Raw genomic sequence first — 9,741 nt, 5'->3', positions numbered from 1 at the left:
AATGTGTTGACATTAAACAGAAAATGTACTTTTGAATATTCATTATTTTTAATAGCTTAAGTGACCGATATAATTTCTCTTTTATTGGAGTAATTTTTGGTTAGGAGTGTCTATACTTTGACTCAAGTAATAGAGTTTAGTACTTTGTCTGCCACTGATTACGATATAAAAATAAATAAATAATGATTATAGGGCGTCCGGTAGAGTGCATATTTCTAAGGGTTGGTCCTTTTTGCAATGGGCCTGGGTTCGATTCCAGCATGTCTCACCCTTTTACTCTGTCTCTCTGCCATCAAATAAAACCATAAACTGGTCAAAAAAAAAAAAAAAATATATATATATATGTACATACTGATTATAATAGCTACTTTAAATGAGCAAACATCAGTATATAAATGTGTATCTTGTGCCGACCATCTGAACCACAGTTCTACAATATCCATAGCACATGCTCATTGTGAAACCTTTCTGATAATATCCTGAATTGATCATTAATGTTAATAGCAGGGTAAAGACAAGCATTTGAAAAGCTATATAGTATTTTTCCTCCCAGCACTCGGTGTTCATGTCCTCTGTAGGGGGATATTTTTCTGCAACACATTGATTTGCCAGCTTCTCCATATAATCAACCTGACCAAGTCACCTCACCGTTCCACTCCACTCACACAGCTGCTCTCAACCATCCCTCCACTTTGTAAACAGCTGAATTATTTGGCATTCAGCACAGGTCTCCGCCGGCCGAGCAGCCTGCCTCTTCCCTCTTGTGTGTCCTATCGCTTTAACCGGATGGCATGTTTCACTTCGCCTGACTTAATGACACAGCCTGACAAGGAGGGCAATTACTGTTTTGCCATGCTGCACAAAAAGCAAGGCTCATCTCAAAAGGCTTGTTGTCCAGAAGCCGTCAGGTGTGATTGCTCAGTCTCTTGCGAAGGCATGAAATGAGCTGATAGTGAATGTGATGACCGTCTGCTCCCTTTATTGCATCCCATGTCTGGCTTTTGGTTAAGGCCAGAATAACATACACTGAGGCATTTAATGTGGGGTCCATGGGGTATGGATTTTGTCTGAGTCTTTTGGCATCCATCTAATCATGTTTCATCACAGTCAGGCTGTTTTAATTGATATGGAATCAGGAGCAGGGACAGGTTGGCACGTCTCTGATGGCCCCTCCTGCCAGAGTCAGAAGTTGTTAAGGAGTTGGCTTATAAACATCATGGATGGGTTAGTGAACCAGCCTTAAAAGACCCCTGGATCAGAACCTCTGTATGAAGGGACTTAGCATTTCTTATTGGAAAGCCAATCAAATGACCAATAAGCCACTAAGAGACTAAACATTATCACAAACAGAAGCAAAATGACAACAAGCAGAAGCAAAATGACCACAAACAGAAGGAAAATGACCACAAACAGAAGCAAAATGACCACAAACAGAAGGAAAATTGCCAGAAGCAGAAGCAAAATGACCACAAACAGAAGCAAAATGACCAAGAGGATACACAGAATGACCACAAACAAATTAAAAGTTACCACAAAATGACCTTAAGGAGACACCAGAAAATGACCACAAGGAGATGAAAAATTACCACAAACATGCAAAGTTACCACAAATAGATGCAAAATGACTACAAATAGATGCAGAATTAACACAAGGAGATCCAGAATATCTTCATGGAGACACAAAATGACCACAACGAGACACAAAATGACCACAAGGAGATGTAAAATGACCACAAACATGCAGAATTACTACAAAAATACATAAAATTACCACAAATCGACCCAGAATGACCACACAAAATATATATTTTTTAATGACTTCAAATAAACCAATTGAGTGTGGTTAATGTAGTTGCTGAAACACGAACCAATGAATGCAGCGTTACTTTTGAATTAGAAACAAGCATTCTGATTGGTTGCTGGCTGTGCCTGTCATGATGATGACGTTGAGAGGTCAGGCGACCGGGAGATTTTGGTTAGCGCCGAGTTTGACACTTTCATCGGTGACAGTCGGTAACAACTGAAGGGAGCGCTTGTTTTCGTTTTCCAACGGAGGATTACAACTGAACTGGGAACAACAATGAGTCAACAACGCTTGAACTTTTCTATCAATACCGGGAATACAGTCTGAACTGGACTTAACTGATGTCACGGAGCCGTTTATCGAGGACGAAGGGCAGAAGAGTAACGTTACATGAGGTAGGCCAACTAGTGTTTTATCTATTACTTTTTACTATAGCAGCGGCGGGGCGGTGCTAGCTAGCTTTCTTGTAGCATTTGTGATCTTATAAAACAGAAAATTCATCAAATTTAGTGGAAAATATTGCTATTTTCCAAGTTACCGTAGCTATCTCACGGGAGCCGTTGGAACTCGGTTTCTAAGGTAACGCAGCCGTCAAGGCTCACCGTGTGTCGTGACTACCTGAGCAGAAAATACTGAACTCGCTGTTGTTTACATCAGCTATTCTCAACCTTGGGGTCGGGACCCCAATTGGGGTCGCGAGATGATTTCTGGGGGTCCCCAAAACATTTTGGAAGTCAGCTCTGTTTCCACTGTGTTAAAGTGTTCATGTGTTAATGTGTTTTAGTCTTTTTGGTCATTTAATGTCTTTTTTTTGTCTTTTAGATCATGTTGTGGTCAATTTGTGTGTTTTTTGGTCATTTTGTTTCCTTTTTCTAGTCGTTTTCTGTCTTTTTTTAGTCATTTTGTGTCTTTTTGGTAATTTTGTTTCTTTTTTTTGGGTGATTTTGTGTCTTTTTTTGGTCATTTTGTGTCTTTTTTGGTCATTTTGTGTCTTTTTGGTCATTCTGTGTCTTTTTTGATAATTTTGTGGTCAATTTGTGTCTTTTTTGGTAATTTTGTTTCTTTTTTGGGTGATCTGAACTGTGCGTGTGAGATTGTGTTCAGTGAGTGGGGGTCACGGACAACATGCATGTTAAATTGGAGGTCACGACTCAAAAAGGTTGAGAACTACTGGTTTACATGGTTGTCATGACTTTGTGAGTGGTTGACATCATATTGCTGTTTTAGTTGCTTATCCTCAAAGCTTCATGATATTTCAGTTACGGCATATTATGATGTAAACACTGTGGGCTTTCTCCCATATTATAAACACATTTTGTCCTGTCGTGAATCTTTTTATTGTTTTATTTTACCGTATTATTGTCTCCAAGCGGTTGTGTTTATACCATAGACTCTATAAAATACAATGAGAAATAGAATATAATAGAATAGCCTTTATTGTCATTGTACATAGCACAACGACATTAGAGTGCAACTCCCATAGTGCATAAAACAAATTAAGAACAACAACACACAAGGACACTTAAGGACAATAAGGCAGTAGTTCTCAACCTTTTTGATTCGTGACCCCCAATTTAACATGCATGTTGTCCGCGACCCCCGCTCACTGAACAGAATCTCAAACGCACAGTTCAGATCACCCAAAAACGAAACAAAATGACCAAAAAAAGTAAACAAAATGACCTAAAAAGACACAAAATGACCCAAAAAAGAAACAAAATTACCAAAAAAGGCACAAAATGACCAAAAAAGACACAAATTGACCACAAAATGGTCAAAAAAAGACACAAAATGACCTAAAAAGACACAAAATGACAAAAAATACACAAAATGACAAAAAAAAAGACATTTAGTGACCAAAAAGACTAAAACACTTTAACACTGAGGAGACAGAGCTGACTTCCAAAATGATTTGGCGACCCCCAGAAATCATCTCGCGACCCCAACTGGGGTCCCGACCCCAAGGTTGAGAATAGCTGCAATAAGGTATAGAGGTATAAAATATCACAGCAAGAATAAATATTTGAATGGCAGAAAATACTGAATATAGAATAAATAGCTATGTATGTAAAGGAGGCGAATGAGGATGAGGGTAGCATGTAGAGGTAGTATTTTAGATAATATGAATATAAATATATTGCACTATAATATTATTGCACCTATACGGTAAGAACAGGACGCAGCAGATACAGAAGACAGATGAAGGTTGTGTGTGGATCTAATTTTTCAGAGTATTTATGGTGGTGATAGCTCGAGGAAAGAAGCTGTCCTTCAGTCTGACATTGGTTGTTTTTGGAAAACATTCGGCTGTTGTATCTTATATATACAGGTTACATAGAGATTATTATTATTTGCTATAGATCTACCTACACAGAGCAGTATGAATCGACCACTGTGTGTGTGTGGGTATGAGTGAGTGTGATAAAAATGTATCTTAATCATAAATCTATTGGTTAAGATAGGACAGTATGTGCTCCACATTGTTCACTAACTTGATATTGCTGCCACTGTCCCAGGAAAGTATTGTTGCAATCATGTGGTGTAAATCCTGTATGATAGAAGACATCTACAGGTGTTTATTTTGCCCTTCAGGTTGAGATCATAGATTGTAGCTTGTCAGTTTAAATCCTCCATGATGTATAATAGAAGATATCTACAGGTATTTATACACTGTTCAACAATACACTACACAATCTTTGACATATTTTACCAAGTTTGCTCATTCTAATTCCATTAAATGTTTTAATGTCTTCTAACATAAAGTACCCATTATGTAATTAAATAAAACTGATTTATGTCACTATAGCTAATAGAATTGACCTTATTTACTTTGATAATGTTTATGTAATTACTTATAATAAATTCTGTGCATTCAAAATGTATATTTATGTTCCATTTATACATTTCTATCCCATTAAAATTATTAACTTTCTTTTGCTTGGTCACGTGCAAAGTCAGAATGCATTAACAGTGATTACATTATGACATTAACTTTTATTAATGTAGATTAGCTCCATTCTATTGGCTTTATTTACATTTATTGTAATCTTTTTTATCCCCATTTTATTTGACTTAATTACATAGAGGTACTCTTTTGGTTTATATTAGGAATACTAGACTTAATTGGATGGAAACTTTGGATGTAATTGAAATGCGTAAACCTGCAAATTTCTTTTTTGAGTGTATTGTCCTTCAGGTTGTGATCACAGACTGTAAGTGTGAATCCTCTACAAGATTCAAGTGTTTCCAACAGATAGTACACTAAAAGCCAATAACCTAAAAGTAATGTTAGACTACTGGATTTCGGTTTTTGGATGGAGTTCAAGGTGTGAGGGGGCCGCCAAATTCTTAATCTGGGCCTGCAAATAAGTTATATTTATTGATCTTATATCATATTCAAATTTTCTTTTATTTGGCATTCACTTGTTACACAGAATAAACAACGTAATTGTTAACAATGCACAGTTCATTACTGCCAAGAAGCTTTAAATGTAAGTCTTAACACATGTTAGAAAAATTGCATGAGTAAACCTTGAAAATTGAATAATCTGACACCAATAGGAAAATACCTCACCAATTATTTCTGCGCAGTCTTTGATGGGGAAAGGATGAGCTGGAGACGTCCGAGTTCTAAGTTTTACATAGTTTTATTACAATACGTCAAGAAATGTGAATTACAGAGCTCTGGGATTCACTTTAGGAATCAGTTCAACTGTCCCTGATACACACAGACAGGTTTCAGGTCATGAAGTCTGAAAACCTTGTCTCTCCCACTGCAAAAAACCCCAGTTCCACACTAACATTGTTTTAATTATATCATGAAGGTAGATTTCTTCCAGGAAGTCCAGCCTTCCCCCTCCGCTGATTCGCCAGTCTTCTTTCATACCGTCACACGTCAGGCCACCTGGGCAACACAATCACTGCTGCCCAGGACAAGGCCAAGTGACCTGCTAACAAACTTGTTATGACGAACATACTACCTTGTTATGTTCTACAGAAATATAACAAGAGCCCAACTATTTTTCAATGTCTACATGTTCTTTTAAAGTTTAAAAAATATAAAACAGACAATACTGTTTTTTGTGATTATTGAATCTTAATTAGTTTAAGCAAATGGAATATATGTAATCAAAGTAATCATAGTTTTCTACATCAACATTAACACACAAACACAATCATTGTATCAAAATCATATTGCCTGATTAATATAAATGCAAGGAGATAGACATTATCAAGGTTTAGTGAATTACGCATGCATAGTGACCTGTGATGACTGTTGGAGAAAAATCACAAAGAGAAAAAAGAGAGGAAGACAGTAACATTTCATTTTAAACAACATATAATATTCAAATTATTCTAACAAACAGTTTTGCTAATTTTACAGATTCAATTACAAATGTTCCCCTGCTTGAGAAAGCCCCCATTCAGACATGTCTAAACTCTCCACTGTCTTGCATCAATAGCTCATATATCACCATTAAACAGGGAAATATGAACGGATGCCACTTTCTCCAAGTTAACCTAAATGGGTTGCAGTCTCCCACTTGACTTCAGTGTCTTTCGTAGAGGTTACACACACTTAAGTGGTGGGTCGATGGTCCATTTCACTGCTTTATAATCTGCACATGTAACCAAGCAGTAGCTCTCGCTCTCCATGCCTTTCAAATGATCCAATTCTTGCTTGTTGGTGTTGTATCAGTCTTAAGCTCTCACTGCAGGTGGCTGTTTATACTGTCTTGAATCAATATGCTGAGTAAGCAAGGGAGAGAGTGGGAGCACTTGAGCATGTAGACAGTTCTCTGGTGATGAATCAATTCTTTTTCCTCATGCGCCATGTCTATTCACCAGAGTGTGTAAAACACCTGCTGACACTCACCAATGCACAAAACAAAAGGGAAGCTCTGCAGTCGTCCATGACCACCAGTCATTACAGCGCTCCGGCTGCCGTTTGGGTTTGTTGGTGATTCTCACCGGAGCTCTTATACTGTTTGGTGGTTATTGCTTGTGTGCATAAAAAAAGTCACCCAGGGCGTCAATAAAAAATCCCACTTGCAATCTCCCACCAGCCCCAGTTCCAGCACTGAATTCCCTCTTTCATCCTCTTTCCCCTAAATTGAGCATTCGCTCCACTGCATGTTAGCACTTGGGTGCATGGCTACAGGGCGGAGAGCTGCATCTCGCTCCGCGCTATCTGGTGGGAACCGAGTGGGATCCAGGCAGACTCAGATTTGCCTCCAGTGGTCTGAAGAGAGGACGGTAACTCCTTGAAAACCCTGCCAGGCCCTGTGTGTGTGTGTATGTATGTGTGTGTATATATATGTGTGTGCGTGCCTGTAGTTTATCGCGCTCCAGCAGGTCTGCACTGCGAGAGGAATTCATTTACAGTACAAGCTCCTCATTTGACTCTTGATATTTGACCCTGGGTTATGGAATAGAGCTGCAGCCTCGCCGGACCGTTTGGCAATATTGATCATTTTAAACATTCATGCCGTTAAGCAGCTACTGCTCATTACAAAATCAGGCCATGGTATCAGTTATTTATACGCTCGGCACTATTCTGTTTAGCTGCTCTTTTGATGTTACGCACTAAGGCAGCGCAACATAAAGCAGAACAAAGTTAAATAAATCATCCGTCTCGGAGGCCAATGTGTGAGCGTCTGAAGTGGGTATACTGTATTTCAAATGATAAGTTTGTTTATTGAAAGGTTGTTTTATTTGTGCCAGAAATGCTGCTTCGCTTTTATAGGTCCTACTTCAAATGCTCCCAAATAAAACGGAAGCAAACTATTTGAGAAAAGCTTAACACCAATTATTATCTATTGCTAGTAAAGCACATTTATTTCTGTTGTTTGAAGCATGAATCTGATCCATGAATTGCCTATTAAAACTACTGTTTGGCAGTAATGCGTTTCTTCCACTTATTAGAGCCAGGAAAAGTTAAGCTTGTACAAATTAAACTTCTCAGTGTGTGCAGTTTTCTCTCTCTCTCTCTCTCTCTCTCTCTCTCTCTCCCTTCTGCTAATTCAAAGAGAATTGCCTAATAATGATGGTCTCCTTTAAACAACATCTATGTTTAGCACTATTACCACTTGAAGCGTGTCTCACAGCCTGTCTCACAGCGTGAAGAGATGCAGTGTTTTCACAGCTCGCTTATAAAAGTTCACAAGTTCCCCACAATGTGAAATAAAACGTGATTTCCCTGTTTTTTTTGTTCATTTCACGTATGAACACTGTGAGAGCAGTCACTGCTTTGTGTTACCTGCACACTTACAGTTTAAGATTTAAAAACAAAACATGATAAATGTAGAAAGTAAGATGTTATATATTAAAACTACTAAACAGCATGAGACAGTGGCTCTGCTAAAAGAGCCCTTGGGTGTAAATCAGCCTGTGCAAAGTATACAATATTCCTATGCTGGAATATTGTATCGCCCAAGGTTTGTTGTGTTGAGCTTTGATGCAAACTAATTAAGTGTAAGCACCATGTAAGCACAATATTATCTAGAATAATGAGGGTCAAGATAGGGTTTTTCCATATCAGGTAATACAATCAGGACCCCTGTGAAAGGCCTTATCCTGGCAGTTGCTTCAGTAATACATGTTCAGAAATTCCTAAAGAAATTTACAGTAAATAAAAATGACCACAAACCAATTAGCATACAGCAAGCACAGGGCTTTTAAAGGCGCAGGTGTCTCTAGTCCAGGTACTAATATTCCCTGTTTGTATCTCTGCCAAAAACAAGCTACAATATTAAAGACATGCTTATGTTAATGCGGGTGGTATTCTGCATAAGGCAAACATGGGCAATATACGGCTCAAAGGCCAAGGGCCTGCAACAACTTCAAAGGAAAAAAAAACTTACCTTCCCCATCAATAAAATGCAGCATTGTGTTAATGAATGAAAAGTCTACACTGTTATTTACCTCCATTCAAACATAGAACAGTGTCTATTATTAGACTTTTAGGTAACACTTTACAATAACCATCATTTATAAATGGTAAACAGTTTATTAACGTTTAATCATCATTTATAAACCGTATAGACAATTTATAATGGTAAACAGAAAATGTATTAATGTTGAACTATAATTCATAAATGCCAAATAGATGGTATATTAATGTCAGTTGATAGTTATTTTTCCATTAACAAACAATGACATTATAATTATAAGTTTATTCATAGTTTTGCACTCATTTTAACATTTTTAACACCATATTAAGTATGTTAATGATTTGGAAATCATTCATATACCTTGAAGAAATTGGTTTAAAACATTTAACGATTAAATATGTATGTAAATGGTTAATAATTGGTTTATAAACAATCTATAAACATCACTTAGATGGTTATTGTAAAGTGTTACCGACTTTTATTGGACTAAAGGCTTTAAGATGACTCTTGCTCACCATCATAAGATGATGGACTGGTAACGTAACTAATATAGGCCTAACAAACACTAACACTGGCTACCCTGGATGTGCCAATCTGTCACACCGACTCCATACTCCACTACTGGCTGATGGATAAACATCATCATCTATGCCATCTGGCGTCATGTCTAACATCGGACATGGCGCCAGAGTTTGGTGGTCTTGCAAAGAGAGAGAGTTTTGTCTCAGTTGCACCAATAAGGCAACAACACACTGGTGACACATTGTGTTATTCATAAATATTAGAGATTAGTTACACAGTTGAAGAACTAAAACAGAACAGAAATGACTGGAGTCATGTATAAGACAATGCGTTTGATCATGAAAAAATAATTATTAACATAATCTGTCTTCTTTCATTGATGTTCAGTGTACTGCAATTGTAGTAACATTTTAGCAAGCTACACAAGTTAAAGAAAGAAAGAAAAAAAAGCATCTCACACAGTAAATAATCTGCCATGTTTCCCATTTCAAGTAGTTTTTATCATAATTCAGCACTGTTTCA

Source organism: Centropristis striata, chromosome 7 (assembly GCF_030273125.1).
Source record: "Centropristis striata isolate RG_2023a ecotype Rhode Island chromosome 7, C.striata_1.0, whole genome shotgun sequence".
NCBI classification, from domain to species: Eukaryota; Metazoa; Chordata; class Actinopteri; order Perciformes; family Serranidae; genus Centropristis; species Centropristis striata.
Note: the sequence above shows the minus strand (reverse complement) of the source record.